Raw genomic sequence first — 23,138 nt, 5'->3', positions numbered from 1 at the left:
TTATGTTATTTTAAATCATTCTTGTTTCAATGTCTGATTAGTCATTGCTAGTACTATATATTGAAATCCAATAGATCTTTGTATATGATCTCATATCCTACAGTCTTGCTAAAGTTACTTATTAATTCTGGTAGCTCTTTCATAGATTACATAGGAATTTCTATGTAAACAATCATGTCATCTCTGAATAAAGAGAGTTTTACTTCTTTCTTTCCAATCCAGATAGCTTTATATCTTTTTTTCTTGCCTGATTGCAAGAAAACTGTGATTCCAAAATCCTACAGTCCTCCCAAAGAGCACGAGGTACTAACTCATTGGTGCTATCACTTCATAAGAATTCCTCAAGTGCAAGTGGAGATGGCTCTCCATTAGTATTAGGCCAGCTGTAGAAATCCCAAGTCACATCAGTACTAGACTCTTAAATTTGCCCTTGCATGACTTCGGCTTCCAGCATGTATATATTTACACTTACATATGCATGCAGCATTTTTTTAAAGCCCCCCCCCAACTAAGCTCAGATAGCCCATTCCAGAAACAGGCCTCCCCAAACCCATTCTAAACTTCTCATATGGCTTTGGTCATCATTCTGGATTCTCCTTTTATTATGATGAGTTACTCCTCAAAGGCATTTGATGTCTTTGCCAAATGCCCTAAGTTGAGTCTATTTTAATTCATCTGATACTTTTCTAATAATATTAAATTTCAAAAAGTGTCCTAGTTTTATCCACTACTTCCCAGAAGGCTCCTTGTACCTTATGCAAATATACCCATCTTTTCTTTTTTTTACAACCTCCCAGAAAGGCACTATTTGTCAATGTAAAACAAAAGTTCTGTTGCACATTTGCCTCTAAACAATGGTACCTATTGGCCTTACATCTATCTAAAAGAGACCATTCTATAGATTGTTCTCAGGTAAAAGGATATCTGCCCCAAGGAAATCTGTAAATTCTAACACTAGAAATAGAAGCTACAGGAAACTTTCAAATACCAATTTATTCTAATTTTTAAAAACTATTAGAGCTTAGTCTCATTGGACACCCTTCTCAAAAGTAAGAAGAATATTTTAGGAAGATGAATATAGCAGTGATTTGAAGAGTATATGAGAATTAGAAAGAGAGGTGAGTCAGGAAGATCAGTTACCAGACTATTGTAATAATCCAAGTCATATATAATAAAGATGTCATCCAGAACCAATGGTAATAATGGAAAGAAAACAGTGAATGTAAGAGATTTTTTTATAGAGAGGTTAAATAAGATTTACAAAATGAACTATGAACTTTATATAAAAATAAACTATGAAAGTTTATTTTTAAGATGCATGATGAGTACAGAGAACAAGGGAAAGAAAGAAGTCAAAGCTGGCTAACTAGTAGAGAAAATGGTAGCCTACTTGCAGAAGAAAATCGTCAGTACATAGGAAAACATGTTAAGGGGCAAGTCTGAGTGGAAAGGTGATCAGTTAGATGGTGGACATCTTGAGTCTGACTCCAATGTTGAGAGGCAGTAAGAATTATTGAAAGAGAGTTGGGTAAGGATCAAGAAATCTGAGTTCTAGTTGTGGCTGGGAGACAGTGACAGACATTGTGGGACCTGGCCCAACCTTCATTTTCCACCACATCTTCTTCCTTTCTAGTCTCAAAGAAACCAGATTTAGTTTCTGTGTTGACCCAACTTGGTAGTCCATGTACTTCAGAGGAGGCTAGACTCAGCCTCGGGGGGTAAATTCTGATTGATCTAAGTCAATCACATTTCCCATTCCCAAGGCATGTCACAAGTCTGGCCAATGAAGCATGAAGGAAAGTCAGCTGTGGGCTTTAGGATAGTGAACTCTAACTCTTAAGAAGAACTATACAGGAAGAGATGGTCTGTCCTTTCAGTGGACATTGTCAGGTATGAATGGGACCCTAGGAACCACTTGTAGCCATCTAACCACCAGCAGCTGGCCTGTGAACAGACCAACATGCTAAGGATGGCAGAGCCAGGAGAGAGAGAAATTGGGCCGCATAATGCAGTCATTGAACTGCTACACTAACCAACCTTTGCATGCCATACTCTTATGCTTCTTGTTCTGGAAGATCACACATTTAAGCCAGTTTCATTGGGATTTCTGTTATTTGAAGCCATCCTTACTGGCCCAACAGCCTTGGCCCAAACCAATTTACTCTGCACACTACCATCTCTTCCACTGTAAATTGAGAGTGGTCTCTCTAAGAACTCTTCTAGCTCTAACTATCCATGATTTTATTATTACAGGTAAAAATAGAGGTCAAAGAAGAATGAACATCTAGAGAAAGATCAAAACAAAAATACAGATACAGGAGTCATCTATGTAGTGTGTAAGACTTAGAGTCTTGTGGATAAATGAGACTGTCAAGTGCATGTTACTGATTGCTATACATGTTAACAATAACATCTCATTTTATCCTCACAACATTCTGCAAAGTGGGCATCATTGCCATTTTCTGTGAAAAAACCAAGACACAAATGTCAAGAAAAGCATGAACAATGTCCCAGACTCTAAGAGACTGTCATAATTTCAACAGTACCACATGTTTCAGGCAGGTCAAGAAGAATGAAGACTAAGAAAAGGTCAAACACCTTGATGACTTGGGAGGTTCTTCATGCTTTCAAGATAACCATTGCCAGAAAGTCATAGGGATGAAAGACAAGGTGAACCGAGGGAGTGAAAAGTGAGAGATGTTAAGGAAGTAAAGACCATTTTTATCAGAAGTTTGGCAGTCAAAGAAAAGGGAAAGATGAAAAAGTACTTGAAGGGAGGAACAAGTTTGAGAGAAAAATTATTTCGTTTCTTGTCTGAAAAGACCCAACCATACTGGTGGGCAGAGGGAAAGGGACCCGTGGAGGAGAAGAGCTGAAGGAACAGGAGAAGGAGGGCCTCACTGGTAGAACTAGTTCTGGAAGACACAGAAGATGTGCTGTTTGCCTTCCCTCTGCTGTCTGCTCCTTGAGCTCCGGCTGAATTGGAGGCTCCGAGGGCCAATCGATGGCCAGACTGAGCTGATGTAATCACTGCTACAACGTATGAATAATGAATGAACGTTATTTCTTTTATGTGTTATTTTAATAGTCCTTTATAAAAGGATCACTGGAAAAAGACCAACATGTCTTTCCAAAGTTTATTTTTAAGATGCATAATTAATACAGAAAAGTATTACTGTACAGTAAAAACCAACATTTATCTCATTCTCCTAACAAAATATGACCTATGGAGAAGAAAAATATTATTAAAAATAAAATAGTTTTATATACCAGGTCCTAAATTTCACTGGGAAATTACCTAGACTTACATTACAGAGAGAGAATTCAAATTGAATAATAGAAGATACTATTCAGTAAGAACTTAGTATATGCCAGGCCCTGTGCTAAACACTTCTTACACATTATCCTACTTAATCCTTGTAACACCCTGTGAGATGGGTGTTATTAACTTGATTTATGCTGAAGAAACTGAAGCTTAGAGATGTTATATCCCTGAGATCCACCTATGGTACTATTCTACCCAAGTTTTCATAAATGAAACAATTATTCATATATACAGAGTGTTAATTATGTTCTAGCAAGTGCTGGGTGCTTCCTAGTCTTGTGGCAAATATGTTGAGCTACCTGTTTCTATTATCTTTATCACAGATGCAAATCTAAGGACCAGAAAATTAGCCATGAGATGCTAGAGCCCATCCTCAAACCAGTATGGTCTGATGCCTACAAAGATTTTAAAAACTAAAATCAAGGTAAGACTCTTTATTTTGAAAATGGCTTTATAGGATCATGTAATGTATCCAGCAAGTATAAGCCAAATCCTCAATTCCCTGGAAGAAATAAAGTATAGGATAAATTTCTAAGGATGAAAATGTTGCCTCTGGCACATAAGCTTAGTAGTGTAGTTAAAAATATTTGAGTCAAAATTTAATGCCAGTTATGAGACACTAAACTGTGATGTGTTTAGTACTTTCCCCTTAATAAAATAGTCAGTAGTTGATGTTCCAAAGGAAAGAATGTGTTTTGTTCTATGGTGCAATTCACTATTAGCTTCCAAATGCCCATTGGCTTAGGCCTTTAAAGGGCCCTAGCTCATTAGTTTTCTCTGAATTTAAAAGTAATGACTAGCATAACCGGAGGTAGTGCAAAACATCTTTTAGCACCAATGTCATTACTCCATTTAGTAAAAAAGGAAAAACATCACATAAAAAACATTCTGGAGCCATACTGCCTTGGTTTAAATCTAAGCTCTGCTACTTACTTACTTACCTGTGTGACCTCTGATGATTTTCTTATCCTTTCTGCGTCTCATATCCTCAACTGCAAAATAGGGAATGAAGGATGAGGTGACGTGTGCCAAGCCGACATGGGTATCCAAATTTTAGCTGTTGCACACACTTGGATGTTTATAACACCATTTGTGGCACTCGTGGTTTTTTCTTGCCTGGCTGGATAAATAAAAATGATACCTTTTTTTTTCAAGGCATGTTTTCAGAGTTATCCTGGGGCATTCTTGCAGAAAAAAATCCTCTTCAAAAGCCTAATCCCGCCTCTTTTGTCCTTAGGACCAGCTACATCATTTGCAGGGCCCAGTGATGAAAAATGAAAATGTGGGGCCCCTTGTTCACAAAATAAGAAATCCAAAATGGCAACAACGTTAAGCCAAGTGTGGAAACTTTCTCAGCACAAGACTCTGCAATTGCATGGCTCACGGGCCCACAAAGCCTGCCCTGCTTGGCATCACTTTCTTTGATGAAAAGATAAGATGCCAAGCTCTCCAAACTCCCTCAGTTGTTTATTTCTTGGAATATTTGTTTCTAACCCTACCTTTCCAGGAAAAGATTTAAGGTAATTCTCTCTATGGATAGAGTCTGAGAATGAAAATATTCTTCAGAAAACCAACTTCCTCTCCCAGGGCAAATTTTTACTATGTCATTACATACAGCTACTCTCTTGGAGTGTGGAAAAATCCCACAATCTTGGAGTTAATAAGGATTCATTCTGTTCAGTGATGAGCTCACAGACCTTTTCCTGGACTGGGAACTGCCCCAGTCACCTCTATAAAGGGGCAAAGTGTCAATGAAGCCTGACCAACAGCATGAATCCTGGACTACCAGCTAAAGGTTTTTTTCCCATTGGGAGAACCAACTCAAGTTTTTAACATGCTTTTCCCCTTGTGGTTTTTCTCAAGTTGATCTCTAGATCATTCAACAGTATTCAAGACTGAAATCTATTAACACTATTTCGGTATCAATAGTAGGTTACCAGTGTTAATATCTGTTGAACATTAAGAGAAATGCCAAGCCCCCTTCTTAATGAAGAGCCTTGATTTTATTAGGTTCAAATAGCAAAGAAGTACAAGACTATGCATAAGCATAGTGTCTTTTATTTCAGAAACGTCTAGTGCTTAGCCTAGATTTATCCCATGTGGCCTTCCTACAGGCAAGAGCAAAGAGAAACTCAATCTATAAAAGACCCAGATGTTCACTCAGTCTCCTCTGAAGCTTCCTTGAACTGACAGCTAGTGAAGAGCTGCCATTTGTTTAATTCATTTGCTCCATTATTTTAACTTAAGCATGCTTCAAAATTCCCAGATCTCCAGGAATCGTTTGCAAGTAAGGCAACCCTGGTTTTTGCAGCCATTGACAGATATTGCTAATAATAAGATAGTAATACCTGCTTAAATTAGCTCATTTTCTAATGTTGCTATTTTACCAGCATTTGAATTTGAGCTGTGATTGGCTAGACCAATGTCAGGAAGCCAGACAGCCCTGTAATCAGATCATGGAATAAGGCCAAGTGTCAGTTATTGAAGCCAAAGGAATACAGAATCTTCAGTCCAAAAGTAGATCCAAAACTAAGAGGATAAGCAGATTAGAAGAACCATGTACTAGAATTAAAAGCAAGTCTGAACACCAGTGCAGGTATTTAAGCAGTAGCGGGGCAGGTAAGCAGTAGAACAAAATGTATCAGGGGATAGTCCAAGCAAGCAGTCCACATGTAAATGGCTCCACATTGTACAGTGCAGAAATTTTACGACTCATAAACCCTGACTGGAGAAAGCATCAGAGGGAAACTAGTATTCAGGACAAAAAGCAGTCTCTACAAGGATGGTGATATCTGTAGGACATGTTGGTTATTGCAAAACAAGGTCAAAACTTAAGTGCTCGGGAACTGGATGACAAAGATTAGAGCAGATTACAAGGGAGCTAACGCCACCTCAAAAAGCTACTCACTCAGATCTTCTTAGAGTGACCTGCTTCAGAATACGATTAGGCCCAGGAGCTGGGCTTGAATGAATCACCATATAAAAAGATTAGTCACACTGGTGTCAGCTCACATCAGCTCATGGGAGCCAGTTGTTAAAATTTAAGGAATTTTATAAGCCAGATGTTAAACACAGCCATGATTAAAAATTAAATTACATAAACTTGTAATTAAAGACATATTAAAAACAAAGGTAATAAACCTCAAAACTCATCCCTTCCTAAGGACTTCACTATATTTGACTATTAGGTGTGGTCTGGAAGCTCCTTGTGTCTGTTGTAACTTTGTGGTGGAAATATTCATATCGGCACGATACTGCGAGTCCCTTCCCACTTTCATGTTCAGTAACGTCACATTGGGAGCTTGAAATTGACCATTACGGGAGCATGTACACCATGGAATTCCAAAAGCACAACAAAGCGGGGCTTTTCGTGGGGCCAAGGAAGGAGGAGGTAGCTGTTAAACATATACAGGCATATCACTGGTTAGTGTCCCCAGAACAGAGTTACAGCACTGAAAAGTCTAATATCTATGCAGGTGAAGAGGATAAAGGATTCTGGGACGGCTATTTGCATATTCCTAAACCCAGAATATACCAATCTTCATGATGTGACACCAATTTACCTGTTTAGACTTAGTCCATATTCCCTATTCTCTGGCCCCCACCCGCATCCCCCCAATAATATACCATGTTTTCTCACACCTCCATTTATTCAACAGACATTTACCAAGATCCTACTTAATACTGGGCACTGTGCTCTGGATTGAGGAATCAGAGATGTTAGGAATCCTTCCCTCCCTCAAGTAGTTCACAGTTTAGGAAAGAAAGGGAAACAACAAATGGACGAATGCTTCTAATCAGGCATGACGAGTACCGTGATGGAGACAGATGTGCGCATGTGCTTTGTGGAAATGCCGAAGACGCACCCATAAGTAAAGACAGCAGGGAAGGCTTCCTAGAAGAGGCAACAGTTGCACTGAGGCTTGCCTAGAAACATGCACATGAGTTCTTGAATTCCTTGAGTTCAAAGCCCAGCTCTCCCAGATTACTGCTGGGTGACCTTAAGCAAGTTACTTAGCCTCTCTGAACTTCAGTTTTCTCATCTACAAAATGAGATCCCTCCTTCACAGGGTTATTGTGAGGATTGAATGAAATTAATGAATATAAGTCATTTAGCCTGATGCTGATGATACATAAATGCTTTCATAACATTTGTCTTTATATTAAGTATTAGTCAAGTGAAGATGGGAGTAAAGAATTTATTGATAAGAGAAAATGGTGCATGCGAACCCTAGATGCATAAAAGATTATAACATGTTTCCCCAAATGCATTTTTAAAAATATGACTGTAGCCCGGGGCCGCCTGGGTGGCTCAGTTGGTTAAGCATCTGCCTTGGGCTCAGGTCATGATCTCAAGGTCTTGGGATCGAGCCCCACGTCGGGTTCACTGCTCAGAGGGGAGTCTGCTTGTCCCTCTCCCTTTCCCCACCCCGCTCATGCTCTCTCTCTCAAATAAATAAATAAAATCTTTTTTAAAATATATGACTGTAGCCCAAAATAATAGGGAAGTGGGAATTTACCCTCTTGCCAAAAAAAAAAATGGCTGCTTCTTTAACCTTCTATAACTATCGCACCCAGTTGTCAGACCCGAGAGTCATCTCACACCCCTCCTTCCTCCCACTCCCACTTTCACTCAGTCACCATGTCCTACAGCTGAGTACCTCTCAACCAACTGTGCTGAGGTCCACTTTGTATTGCTTGCCCATATGGTCCAATACTTGGAAAAAATACAATAAAAATTAATTACTAGATAAATGAAAAAAAAGCAAAGATCTACAAAATACAAGTCAAATTTTTCATTATTAGATTTAACAGATAAAAGATTACTCTTTTAACTTGCTACAAAAGTTTCTAAATTCTTACCATCGATTTCTATATTTATCTCATAGCAGATGAGTGAGTAACAACCAGTTCACAGACTGTCACCAGTTCAGAACCATACCTGGAGAAGCATCACTACAGAACATAGTACCTCCTTAGCATTTCTAAAACACTCCACTTTCTTTCCTTAGTTCAGCCTTGAGCCTCATCATCTCTCTTCTAGACAACAACCTCAAAATGGCCTCACTGCCTCCAGTATCATACATCCCGCCAATCCATTCTCCATGTTATAGCCAACCAGATCTTCTTAAATCCCTAATCTAATTACGTTACTCTTCCATCAAAACCCTGTCAATTATTTTCCTTTGCCTTCAGGGCAGAGCCTAGAACTCCGACACCTGACCTCTGCCTCCTTTTCCAGTCTCTTTTCTCACTACACATCCTCCGCCACTGCCCCAGCGCACGTGCGTGCACGCGCACACACACACACATATACACACACACACACACACAGTCTTGCACTCTGTGCTACAGGTATACCAAAGGACATGCAGGTCCACAAACACCACACCTGTGTCACACCCTCCATGCCTTTACTCACATTAATGCCTCTACCTGAAACACCTTTCTCCATCTTCTTCACAAAAGAAGAAGAAGAACAAAAAAATCTACTTACCTTTCAAGATTCAGTTCAAGGGTCATATCCTCTAGGAAACTTTTTCTGATTCCACCTCCCTGCCCAACCCCTGCCTCAGGGACCTAACACTCATTCCTTTGTGCATTCACTGCATCCTTAACACATCATGATAACTATAGCACGTATCACACGCATTTATGTTGATTTATCCTCCCCACCCCCACAGGCTGTAAGTTGCTCTTCCACAGACACCATGTCTAGACTTCTTTGTATTATTTCCTAGCACTTAGCCTACACAGTATCCAGCATCTTGTTAGCACTTTTGAATAGAAGGATGGATGGCCTGGAATGGAATAGTTGGACAGATAGAAGGATGGATGGACGTACAAAAGATGGGGAAAAAAATAAAGTTGAAAAGATACAAGAGCCAGATCAAGAAGTGCCTTGTATATCCTATTACAGAATTTGGTTTTTTATCCTAAAGGCAGTCGAAGGCCATGAAGTATTTTAAATGGAAGTATGACAAAATCCCTTTTGAGTTTTTGCAAGGTGGGAATACAAAGGAGCCTAGAGAGACCAGTTTACAATCTATTGCAGCAATGCAGGCAAGATGATGGAGAGGAAATGGGGAGAAGATTGGTTCGAGAGATATTTAGGGGGTTGGACTATGAGAATGGGAAGGACGATTTCCAGATTCCTGTCTTGGATCACTGATCAGAGGATAAGAATAAGGAACAGGTTTTGAAAACAAATAACACATGAGGTCCTTCCTTTGTGCTCAGTGGCAATTTCAAAGCTCACTTTTCTCAAGCTTCACCAAAGATGCCCAGCAGAGAATCTCACTTGCTTCTCCTTCAGGGAAAATAATAGTCATCAGGCAAGAATCTCTCCACTTCCGCATTGCCCGTGACTAACTCGGCTGTGTCCTCCTCCTTCAGGCCTTGGTACCGGAGGTCCGTCCTTGGGTCTCACCCACCCTATGCCCCAGGACCTCGGCCCCAACAGAGCCTCTTGTTGTGCCTTCAACCTGTATCTCTCCATTCCTCCGCACCAAACAGCTTGCAAATGTCTCCCATATTAAAAAGAACCTCCTTCCACGTGTTGCTTATTCCTTGCTTTAACAACCAGCTTTAAAAAAAAAAAAAAGATTTTACTTATTTATTTGACAGAGAGAGACACAGCGAGAGAGGGAACACAAGCAGGGGGAGTGGGAGAGGGAGAAGCAGGCTTCCCGCGGAGCGGGGAGCCCGATGCGGGGCTCGATGCGGGGCTCGATCCCAGGACCCCGGGATCATGACCTGAGCCGAAGGCAGACGCTTAACGACTGAGCCACCCAGGCGCCCCACAACCAGCTTTTTTTAAGATAAAAACTACTGGGGCACCTGGGTGGCTCAGTCATTAAGCGACTGCCTTCGGCTCAGGTCATAATCCCGGTGTCCTGGGATGGAGCCCCGCGTTGGACTCCCTGCTCCTCGGGAAGCCTGCTTCTCCCTCTCCCATTCCCCCTACTTGTGTTCCCTCTCTCTCTGTGTCTCTCTCTGTCAAATAAATAAGATATTTTTAAAAAGTGTTTTTTTTCCATTGGCATTTTAAAAGATTAGTTAATAATCTATTGTCTGGCTCTACCAAAATTTATTTGATTAACTTTTATGATAGAATTTTTCAATTTTTCTACTATTTTCTTAAGGTAAATAGCATTGTGTTCTATAAACCTTTACTCACATTTCAGATTGTTTCCTTAGGATAAATTTCTTAAAGTGGGATTCTTATGTCAAAGAGTATGAACATCTTTATAGTTTTTTTCTTTTCTTTTTTAATTTTTTATTGTTATGTTAATCACCATACATCATTAGTTTTTGATGTGTCTTTATAGTTTTTGATACATATTCCCAAATTGCTTTCCAGAAAGGTTGTACCAAATTACATTTCCATTCACTCTGCCTTTGCCAGATTTATTATCATTTTTTAAAATAGAAAAAGAATTTTTTTCATCTAATGATTAAAAATGGTATCTGTTTTGTTCTGCATTTCGTCATTTAAAAATGAAGTTGGCTACTGAACCATACCCTTAAAAATGGTTAAGATGGTAAATTTTCTGTTACGTGTACTTTACCACAATAAAAAATTTTTGAAAAAAAAGCATATTTGGGCATTTTTAATATTTATTGGTCTATTTTATTTTTGGTGAGTTATGTGTTTATATCCTTTACCCATTTAACTATTGTGCTCCTAATATTTTGTCTTATTGATTTCTATGAGTTCTTTATATATTAAAGACATTAAATCTCTTGCTGTCAAATTTATGGAAAATATTTTCCCCTATTGTTTTGACATTTAAGTTTGTTTATGAGCTTGGACATTTATGGAAGAGGGGATATGTAGAGACATTTTAAATTTTTATTTATTCAAATCTTTCAATAATTTCCTTTGGGATTTCTTTTATTGCTATCATGTTCAAAAATTCCTTTTCTAGCCAGCCATTAGGGAATTGTTCATCTGCATGATTCTATTATAGGTATTGTTCCTTAGTCTGAGCAGCAAAATAAAGACGAAAACACTCATTCTCCATCTCAAGGAACTCTACCAGCCAGTGGGGGAGCAGACATGTACACATATAAATACAATGCATAAGGGACTGTTTTAGAAGGACTGTTCACCCTACTTGAGAGAGGTTCATGACTAGGTCATAGGGCCAAATTTGCCTAAAGCAGCTCATCTTCTGCTTTTATCGTCATTTATTAATTTTAGACCACTTAACACATTCACAAAAGTGTACTGTTTCTAGAAATATATGAAATGGGAATATGAAAACTCATTCCAGCTAATCAGCCCTTTCTTCCTGGCTCTGGAGGTTTTAAAAACAATGACTCATGAAGTATTTGCCAGGCAACCATCCATCCAGGCTTCCCACAAGTCTGAGTTTGTCAGCCTACCTCAATTTTATCTAAGAAATTAAATCTCAATTTTAGTTTTATTAGCACATTTACTGCTCTGCTGTTTTTCAGAAAACACTTTTAAGGGAAACATGTAAATTATAATGAAGATAAAGAAGAAATGAAAAGCCTCAGGTACAATGGCAGTGATTGTTAATAAATAACCATTGACAAAGGTTTCCAGAAATTAATCAGCCCAGATGGGCATGGCAACCACTTGTGAAGGAAGTCTTCATAGAAATGTTTTGCTGCAAGGGTTCTGGGAAATGCTGAATGTCATGCACTGGTACGAGGAGGATAAAATTGGTACCTTTCCATAGGATAATACTCAATACAAAATCTGTTTCAAATAAATCATCAGAGATGCCATGTATACTGATAATCATTGCAGTGATATGTATTATGGCAAATATTCTAAACAGCCTTAAAAACAGGGAAGTAATTAGATAAATTATTGGTAGAGCCATACAATGGGATATACTACATAACCATTCAAAATTATGTTTTCAAAAAATTCTTCTGTGTAGTGGCATAAGAATGTGCTTCCTATACAATGTAAGATGAAAAACATCAGGTTACAAAAGATATGTACAGCTGATCCCAGGGTAGGTTTATGTTGCATAAAAGAAATTGAAGAAAATACATCAAAATGGTTTTCCGTGGCTAGTGAGATTGCCAATGCTCTTCACATTCTGAATTTTTCCAAATTTTCTACAATAAACTAAGTTCTATGAGGAGAAAAAAAGCTATTTTTGTAAATGTTTGCTCTGTGCAATAAAAGGCCAATCCTTATGATTGGCTATGAGTAGGCCTATTTCCCCCCCAGACCTGTTTCCAGAAAACTGGGTGATGTTTAGAGGTATGAAGCTTCCAGAATCCATCCATCAAAAAGAATATAAAATAGATGTTTCACCCTTTACTTAAAATATGAATCAAAGCATCTGTGTTCCCACCCCAGCCTGACAACATTCTCCATAAAGACCCACTGCTTCCTAGGGAAAACAATAAAGAAATAAAAAACACATCAAGTGCATACCATATACCAGGTAATTTCACATACATTGTCTTATTTGATCCTCACAGACCCCTGTGACATTGAGTTTGAATGTAGTTAAGCAACTTCTTCCAAGTTAGAGCAGTCTTAATAAATAGACTGGGATTTGAAGTCCAGTCTACAGACTCCAAGTCAAGAGCTCATCACAGTGGCCTTCTGTGTGTACATCTGCACATCTGAGTGATACAGAGTCCAAAAGTGTCCATGTTATTTCAATTACTTGTCTGCTTTGAGAAATAAGACATTCATATTGTACACTCATCTGTTAGGTATATGATAATAAATACATATATTTTTTGCTACTTTTCATTTATTTAAGCTCTGCTATCCATTATCATCATTTCAAACTGTTTCATACAGAACAAACACACAGTTCTTCTCAAACAACAAGACTTCTGTAACGTTTTGAAGGGATTCATTTCAAAAATTTGGGTCACAGATTGTGCATTTAAATTTATCTTTCTAGATTCACTTCTTTAAATCATTTCCCAAGTCACTAGAGATATGTGTTTACCTTCACTGGCAATCCCCTTGTACTTACCAAGCTACCCCTGGCCCCCATACTTCCCACCACACCAAGGAAATCAGTCTCACTCATCCCCATTAATACTGGGCCAAATCCAGTTTCAAATTTTGGTTCAATATTCTCCAACTGAAGACAGTTTTCTAAGATTGACCCAGTTCTTCTCTGATCATTCACTCTGTATTATCCTATTAGTGATACATTTACTATGTTCTAAATTATTTCACACTTCATATATCATCTTGCATTTGTTCCCATTCACTTTGTTTCTACCTATTTACATTCTAAGTTTCCCAGGAACTGTGACCATATTTTTTCTCTCTCATTTCACCCCAGATGCTTTGTTAAGTGTTATGTACATTGTTTTGATTCATTATGTATGTAATGGATATCCAATAAATGCTTGTTGATTAACTGTCATCAGCTCACTTATATTCACCTACAAACACAGATTCAAACAAACAAAAAAAAATCAATGAAATGGAAAAGGAAGAGGAGAGGACCCCATACTTTGAATTAGCATAGAAGACTTTACCTTCGTGAGTTAACTTGTACATCAGAAAGTACTTTGAGAAGGCACGCCTGGGTGGTTCAGTTGGTTGAGCATCTGACTCTTGATTTTGGCTCAGGTCATGATCTCAGGATCCTGGGATCAAGATCTGTGTCAGGCTCAGCTGGGCATGGAGACTGCTTGAGATTCTCTCTCCCTTTGCCTCTCCGCCCCCCCCCCCGCCCCGCCGCCTCTCTCTCTATCTCTAAAATAAATAAATAAATCTTTTTTTAAAAAAGTACATGGAGAATATATAAAAAAATAGATATCAGCTTGCTCATTTAATATTTCAATATACGAAAATTGCTTAGCCAAATTTTCCTTAAATCTGTAAGTTAAACATTATTGAAGACAAATTATGTAATGTTCTTGTTTTTCTAAAAAAAAAAAAGTCTTGGCTAAGGAAACCAGCCATCTGAATACTTTTTTAACCAGAATTTTCCTTTAATCACAGAAACATGAATTGAATCAGGAAACTGAACTAAAGTAAACCCTGAATCAAAAACCCAAAAAGAAAAAAAAATGAACTATACTAATCTGCAGAAACACAAAGGGAACCAAACACAAGTATGGTAATAACTTTTTACAGAACCAAAATCTCTCAGAAAATTATTTGCTTATGTCTGGTTTGTTTCTTTTTTTCAGATAAATGACAATTTTTCAATACTTTTAGAAAAATATTATCCAGCAAGATAGTATGTCCTTAACAAGAAAAACTTGGATATTAAATAAAATGGTCATTCCATTCTTCTCTCCAGAAATGCTTGGCCAACCCAGTCTGCACAAGCTAAAAACCAGGGTTCTGAGGACCAGGCCTTAAAGGAAACTCCAGAGAAGCTGGGAAACAGGGGGAAGAACACCGACACAGAGGCTGCAAGTCCCTGGCCCTGATCTGAGGTGGTGAAGGATCAAAACACCAGCAGAGGAAAGGAATGAGAAGGCTGATCTCTTCTTTTTTTTCCCTTTTTAAACTCTTCCTCCCTTGGGGCACCTGGGTGGCTCAGTCGGTTGAGTGCTGGACTCTTGATTTCAGCTCAGGTCATGATCTCAGGGTTGTGAGATCAAGCCCCGTGCTGGGCTCCACGCCCAGCAGGGTGTCTGCTTGAGACTCTCTCTCCTTCTCCTTCTGCCCCTCCCCCACTCTCTCTCTCTAAAATAAATAAATAAATCTTTAAAATAAAATCAAAAACTCTCACTCCCATTCTCTTGCTCTTTTCTCCCTTTCCTTCTTCTACTTTTGTGCAAATCATCTCTTTTTCCTCTACTTCTTTTGCCACTTATTTCTGTATCTTTGTTATTCTGCTCTTATCTCTGTTTGTCTTTTCTCATCCCTGTTTTCCCCTTTCCTTTCCCTTCTCTTTTGCTACTACTTTCTCTGGATTCTTTCTCTGGATCCTATTATTTTGTTTTCTGATCTTTCCCTTCCTCCATTTTTTTCTTTTCAATGATCTGATCTCATTTCCCACCAAAATGTCTATAGTCTCATGAATTTTGAATTGATTATCCCTGCTCAATGAAACAGATTCAATAATAATTCCTGACTTGCCTTATCCAATGTGATGATATACATTATTCATAATTTTGGGGGGGAAATGTTATTTATACATTTATCAGGCCTTTGTGTTAAATGTTATTTCCATTTTTTCATCACTACTCCATAACTTGCAAAACAGGTTTTAGTGAACATGGATAATCCATTCAAAATTCATAACAGTGGTAGATTTTAAGATAACCTTGCTATTTCTCACTGTGATAGTTAGCATCCAGGATGATCCCCAATGATTCTCCTGGTATCTCCTGGTATTTATGCCCTCACATAGTCTCTTCCCACATTGTATGAAGGTTGGTTTGTATGACTAGTGGAACATGATGGAGGTGATGGTGTGACTTCTGAGGTAAGATCATAAAAAACATGGCAACTTCCTCATTGCTTACTTGAATCATTTGCTCTGGGAGAATTCAACTATCATGTTGTGAAGACACTCAAGCAGCCTTATGGAGAAGTACACATCATGAGGAAACAAGGTCTCCTGTAAACAAGCAGCACATGGTTCCCAGACACGTGAGTGTGCCATCTTGGAAGCCCCAGTCAAGCCTTCAGATGACCACAACCCTGGTCAACATCTTGACTGAAACTTCATGAAAGACTGCCCAGCTGAACATTAGCTGGTCCCTCATTCCTCACAGAAACTGTGAGAGATAAATGTTTATTGTTGTTTTAAGCCACTACATTTTCTGGTAATTTGCTATGGAAAAATAGATAACTAAAATGCCTTTTTAGAAACAAAACCAAAACAATTTGTGCATATATAAACACCTGAAAATTGTTCTTTCTTTACTCCGCCAGTAGTAAATATGCACACACCAATTCTGTAATGGAAATTTTGAAAAATTTTCTGGAACTTTCTTGTCTGCACTCAGCTTAATTCAGCAGTGCTTCTGTTACTGTTCTCATATGAGGATGGAGAAAATAATATACATAGAATAAAATTAATATTTTTATGTTTAACAAGTCTAGTTACATTATAAAACAAGGTTCCTATGACAACACATCACAAATAAGATCCTCAAAAAAATCAAAGCAATAAGGTATAAAGGAGAAAAACAGTCTCTCTCAAAACAGCACATTTCTATCCTGAAATATATCTTCTTTTAATTATCCATAACATAGAGCTAAAGAACATTCTTGTTATTTGTTCTCATTTTAAAGACATTTATACATCCCCTAGTCATAATTATATTTTCAAATAAATTTGAAATCAAAAGTAATGCTAAATCTTGTGAATAGGAATTGCTATCTAGCTTCCACCACTGCATTTTTCTTATATTAAAAAAAAAGTAAACTCATCCTTCTAATGACCCAAGAATGTAATCTTATAATGCTATTAACCTAAAGCTAAAATTGAACATCAAAATATTCCTCCATATGAAAACTGAACTGTACTGTTATATCATTTAATTGAATCTTTAGATTCACTTTCCCCACTGCACCGGGAAGTTACTGCCAAATTGCTCCTATAATTCTGAATTTCTTTCTTGCAAAGTATCCTGATAGGTATAATGTGATCATCATTTACATGATCCAAGATTAGGATGATAATAAAAAGGAATTAGATCGAAACACCAGCTAAAGAATCCTTCAGTATGTATTTCCTTTATACTAATAACCACACTGTATTTGTAGGGGCCTATGAGGATTTTGATAATCTGTAGATTAAAGGCTGGGTGAAATTCATTAGATGATTCAACAAATATTTACTGAGCTCTGATTAGGTGCCAGGCATCAATCCTAGAGCTTGAGAAGCAATGAACAAGGAACGTCAATTCTTTGCTTTCCTGGTCTTCATATTGCAACAGTTGGCAGACAGACCAAAAACAGGTTAAAAAAAAAAAGAACAGACTGTTTCCGGTGGTAGTAAGTGTTGTGAAGAAAATCCAGAGTGATGTGCAGGGGAAAACTTTTTAAGGGGTGGTCAGGGAAGGCATCTCTTAGATGATGCAATCTGAAACTCTGGATCAGAGCATTCCAGTTGGAGGAAGTAGCTGATGACAGTGAATCATTTCTTTAGGTGATGTTTACCACTAATTTTTATACCCCTAAAATTCTAAGACATACTGTAAAACATTGTCGAATATATTTTTGTTTTTTGGTTTATGCAGTGGTACTCTAGATTTGATCCTAGCACAGATGTGATGATCATGTGCAAAAGGTCAAATATCTTGACCCATCTTCACCTGCCCCTTAGCAACCTTGGCTAATGAAGAATCCCTTGGGAATATTAGGTATCCAATTTACCTGGTTCTGAATTCGTCCCTCATTCTCAAGGATTCTGAATTGATGTTGGAAAAACCGGTGGTGTTGGATGTTTATGAATTGTGAAGACTAGGATCTTAAAGTCCTTTGTTATTCAATGCAAGAATCATTATTTTCCATCAGCCAGCCTCTTAAATTAACATCATTTTGAAGTCTAGCCAGTTCAAAGGCTGCAAAATCAACCGTAATGCCGGGTGTTTACATATCATGTTTCCAAGTACCTGTCCACGAAGTAGCTGAAGACACACAGCAGCTTCCCACCAGTGAAGACAGTATCACAAAGTAGTGGTCTCCCATGAAGTAGCTGGTTTGACCAACATGCTATAAAAGGCTCCCTTACCCCTCTTAACCCTTCAAAGATTTCAGCAAACCCATCTAGAGCTGTGTCTAGAGGCCTCCCTACAATTAAAAAAAAAAAAAATTCCTAAATACTTATTCTCAGAGGTTTTTCTCTGCTTGGGTCCACACAAGGGAACTGTCCTACTTCGTCGATCTGGACACAAGCCCAGTCCTGACGCAAGTTTAAAAAAACAAAAACACACTTCCACCAAGGCTGAAACCAGCTCCTTTAACTTCCGCTAAGATTTGCGCGGGAGGGAGGAGCGGCGGCGTCAGGACCGACGGAAGGCGCTTTGGGCCCGCCCATTGGCTGCCGCCCGCCCCTGTCTCTCCTTGCGCTCCGCGGGAAGGTCCCTGCGCAATTGCTCCCTTTGTCTCAGACACGTTCCGCCCACGCCCTTAGCCCCTCCGGCGCTGCCTTCTCCTCTCCCCGCTCTCCTCGGGGTATTTTTCAAAAGAAATACATCCCCCTTTCGGAGAGAAATTCTGGTGCAAACTGGTAATAAAATAACCTTTCTCAGCCTTATGGCACACGACGCACCAATTCTCATATCGGGGCCCCTCCGTGCTGGAGTAGACCTCAGGAGGGTTCGTGTATTTCAGAGCTTGCTGAGCCTGACTTTTACCAAAAAGAAAATAGTTTGAAAACAAAGTGGAGCCACGGGGAGGGGTGTTTAGAGGGGAGGAACTAACAAGTGGTTTTCCACATTTGCTCAAAGGGGAGGCTGTTGATCTGTGAGGTTTGTCACCGCCGGCTTCGGAAGACAAGTTAGATAAAGAGAAGAGCGGACCTTTTCACTTTCTATAGGATCATATTTTGCTGCAAACTGTGACCGCGCATAATGAGCTTTTGACACATTTCTGTCGAGTTGCTCGGTAACCATAGGGTTTTTCATTTTCTGATTCTCCTCTCTTAATGGAGAGATTGCCACACACAAGATGACATCAGGAATTCCTGAGTTTCATTAGAAACAGCCTCTATCTACTTAAGTTAGGTGGTGAGAATGGCTTTTCTAAAGGAAATACATTTATCAGAAAGCCACAGAAAAATTCTAAATAAAGGGTCGCTTCCCGAAACAGCAGGAGCTCGTGCCTTTAGGATACTTTATTTATGATTTAATGAAGTTTGATTCCTTTGAAATTGACAAGTAAATATAAATAAAGGAAAAACTGACTCATTTTTTTTATGGAAACATTACATGGCGATCTTCGCTTTCACATCATTACTATGTGCCCTAGCTAAGTTGATCATGGGCATACAAACTGTTTTATGCCGTGGAAAGGAGCATAATTTTCACATAATTTGGAGGTGTGATTATCACTCAAACGTTTATGCTCAATTATGATAAACGCTGAATTAATTCAGCTGAGCCTATATTTCTATGATCAAGCCCCCCTCTCTCCTCTCTTGACCCCTGCTTGGTAATTTCTTCTGACTCACTTTTTTTTTTTTTTAAGATTTTATTTATTTATTTGACAGAGACACAGCGGGAGAGGGAACACAAGCAGGGGAAGTGGGAGAGGGAGAAGCAGGCCTCTTTCGAGCAGGGAGCCCGATGTGGGGCTCGATCCCAGGACCCTGGGATCATGACCTGAGCCAAAGGCAGACGCTTAACGACTGAGCCACCCAGGCACCCCCTGATTCACTCTAATCACGTTTTGTCCTCACAGTGCTTCTTCATAAGAGTTCATTCTTGCCTTCTCTCTGCCATGAAATGCTGCTCATGTAGTTTCATCTGCGAGACCTAATGATCTCTGCAGCCGGTACCACAGATTGTCCCACATGGACAGGGAGTGATTGATTTTTTTTTTTTTTTAATTCAGACTGAATTTTTTCAGAGCTTACAAAAATGTTTTACACTGAGCTCTTTCATTTGAGAAGAAACGGAAAACATGGGAACACACTCCCCTCCCAACCCAGAATAAAAGGACACCCAGGAGAAGCTCCGGGAGCAGAGGGAGCATGGGGCCTGAAGAACAATGCAGGAGGGGTGAGCATCCCCTGCAGCTTCAGCGGGGAGCCAAGAGGAGGGCTAACTGGGGGAGCAGGATGGTGGCGGGGAGCCCTGTTTCTTGGGCTGGGGGCCCCTTGCAAACAGGGGTATTGCAGCAGCTGATGCACACTGGGTTCAGTTTCCCAGGGGAGGGAAGCTGTTCTCTTTAACAAATGCCCAAAAGGGCTTCCAAAGCTATTAATGATAATAGAGATGACTCGCCTAATCAATATTCTCTCTGCCTCTGTTTGACCGTCTCATGGAAAAGTAAGTGCAAGAATTCGACCCAGAGGAAACAGAAATGACCATTTTTACAGCCACACTGCTCAGAACTTCAGTCGTCTGATTTCACAACCATGAGTCTCTTCATGCACCCAGGGCCCCTACCAGCTCTGTGAAAATCAGGCGCCCAGGGAACTCCACAGAAGAGCAGGACCCAACCTAACTAGTGCATGTTAAAAAAAATAAGGTGACATTGAGATGTCGAGGATATTGAGAAATACGCCGTGAATTTATTTTTAGGGCAGTGGAGCATTCAAACACTCAACCTGCCTCCTGACAGGCGTCTTTTCGAGAAGCCTGAGGGTCAGGCAGAACACACTGAGTATTGTTATCACGTGGATTCTGTTCCCTTACATAGACAGCTATTAAACACCTACTATCTACAAGGTATCAGGAGGATCACAACATGAGTAAAACCATTCCTTTCCTCAAGAAAGACATATCCTCACAGAAAATGGAGAGGATGTTAGTGGTAAAAATAACCCTGACAAATATTTACTGAGTGTTTACCATGTACCAGATGCTCTACATGCATTATCTCATGGAATCTGCACGACAACTGTCTAGAAAAATGATTTTAAAAAAATAATAAAATAAAATGACTAAAAAGGACGATTTAGTGAAACAAAGTATTTAACACTTCATGAAGCGCGACAGTCTCCTCTCCGAGGCCTGCAAAATGGGGCGGAAGGCAAGGAACTTTCATAAGATGAAGAATAAAGAACTAGAAAGAGAAAATTAGAAAATATCTGATTGTCTGGGGCCACATAGTCAACCTTGTTTGGGGTGAAAAGGCCCAGAGTTGGCTTGGCCCAGAGTTTGGGGCTGGCTGACTGAATATACTGGTTTTGGTCAAGCAGAACCATTTATAGGGACACAAAAGTGCTCTAAGTTTGGGTTTGCTGATGGGGCACTTTGAGCAGGAGTGGCTCCACCTTGGGCCTAGAAATTTATTTCAAATAAGATATAAGATATAAGGACTGTTACTAGCTTTGTTTGCAGATGAGGAAACAGAGACAGAGGGGTTAAAAAATGTACCAAGGCCAGAAGAAAGTGGTGAAGCCAAGATTCAAATGCCAAGTCTGCTATCAGCATTTCCATCCCTAAGTCATTCTCTACACTGTGCCCATGATCATCATGCTGCAAGAGAGAGTGGGGAGTACATGAGTAGAGAAAGCTAGGAAGGAAATTTCGAAAACTTGGAATGCTCTCTCTCTCTAACACACACACACACACACACACACACACACACACACACACAGCGTCCTTTCACTTGAACTGAGAAAACTGAAAGCATGATTCAAAGAAAACATGAGAAGAAAAACATGTCCCCATTCCCATTCTCGCTTCTAAATATCATTGATCAATTTATTTTAAGAAAAGGCTTTTAGGGCTGGATTACCCTGATCATTGCTTAGATTTACCACTTTATACATGGAGCCAAAGCTTCCCTCCAGACTCACACTCTGACAACTTTTATAAGGAAAATGAGCTCTATGAAATAAAAATTATTTTAATCATGCTCATTTTATCCCAGAGGTGTCAACTATCCGATTTTCTAGAATTGTCAAGATTTGATTTCTAACCATGGTCCCCCATTTTAAGGGCAAAGTTCCCAGTGTCTTCAGCGCTTGGGAGTCTCATGCATTAGGTTTAGCAGCTGGATTGGTGGGCTGCCTTCATTGAATTTAATACCCAAATAAATCAAAGTTTTTCAAAGTTGATTTAAATCCTCATTAGGCAAACATTGGTAACAGAGAAGAAAATTAGATCTTTCCATTGATTCAATTCCCAGATTTGTTACTGAAGTCATTTATGATTTTTAGTTGGACTCAGATGGAGATACACAGATAACTGGTTAATGCAAACAGTAATATCAACACATGATTTAAAAAAATAAAGAGAAACAAGATCTGAGAAGAAATCAGCACTAGCAACAGAAAATAACACAAGTAAACAAGGCTAGCGGCAGTCTCCATGCTCCCCAGCCTCAACAATTTCCTTTGCAGCCCAGATGCACATTTCCGCCAGCAACAATGTCAAAACTGGGGCTACATCCTAACAACTTTCCACCATATTCTTTCCTTCCCTTGCCCCCCTACTAGAGCAACCCCTGTGGGTGGTCCTACGTCTCAGCATAAACTCTTCCCCAGCTCAAACTCTTTTCCTGCGCAGAGCCGAGGAAGAGGCTAACAGGTGTTCCCTGGTTAACACTGACCTTGCTCTTACAGAGCCACATCCCAACAGGGGGAGGAGCAGACCCCACTGGGCTCTGCAGGAGCTGAGACTGCCTTGTCCCACAGCCTCAGATCAGCGCTGAGATCTGGACTCTCACTTCCTATAGCATTGACACTCCGCCCACCTCTGTGTCCTCACAAATAAAACCTAGACAACGCTTAGCCCATAGAGTCTTCATGCAGATTAAATAAACTTTTAAAAAGCTAAGTGTCAAATGCTGGTAATGCTCACCAGCCTCTACTTGTGCATCTTTCTTCCCCCTCTTTAAAAATGCCTCCCATTTCCCTGAGATTGTGGACTATATCCAGGGGTCTTCCCTCCCTACATCATACTACCTCTTCTGGGTTTTTCCTACTTAGTCCCTGTCTCCTGTCAAAATGACCTACCGTCACACTCCCAGAGGATCTCATCTCCACCATGGGGGCTACTTCCCTTTCCTTTTCTGCGTTTAGCCTTTGATAACAACACCCTGCTTTTGCTCAGCCTCTGCTGTGGTCTGAATGCAGAAACCTACCCCCCAAGGTGATGGTATTTGGAGGTGGGGACTTTGGGAGGTGATTAGGTCAGGAGGGTGGATCCCTCATGAACAAGATCAGTGCCCTTAGAGAAGGGACCCCAGAGACGGCCC

At 39.6% G+C, this 23,138-nt stretch overlaps 1 long non-coding RNA gene across 2 annotated transcripts in view; it reads right to left on the bottom strand.

Moving 5' to 3' along the window:
• Positions 1-22,571, bottom strand: part of LOC113922569 — a 42,138-nt gene extending 19,567 nt beyond the window's left edge. For both annotated transcript variants that reach the window (XR_003519988.2, XR_003519989.2), the window contains exons 1-2: positions 22,491-22,571; positions 4,267-4,445 (exon numbers count right to left, since the gene is read on the bottom strand). This is a non-coding gene — a long non-coding RNA (uncharacterized LOC113922569). The remainder of the gene's footprint in view (positions 1-4,266; positions 4,446-22,490) is intronic.
• Between the last annotated feature and the right edge of the window lie 567 nt (positions 22,572-23,138).

Source organism: Zalophus californianus, chromosome 9, assembly GCF_009762305.2.
Source record: "Zalophus californianus isolate mZalCal1 chromosome 9, mZalCal1.pri.v2, whole genome shotgun sequence".
Taxonomy (NCBI): domain Eukaryota; kingdom Metazoa; phylum Chordata; class Mammalia; order Carnivora; family Otariidae; genus Zalophus; species Zalophus californianus.
Note: the sequence above shows the minus strand (reverse complement) of the source record. Positions and strands in the feature narration are given on the sequence as shown.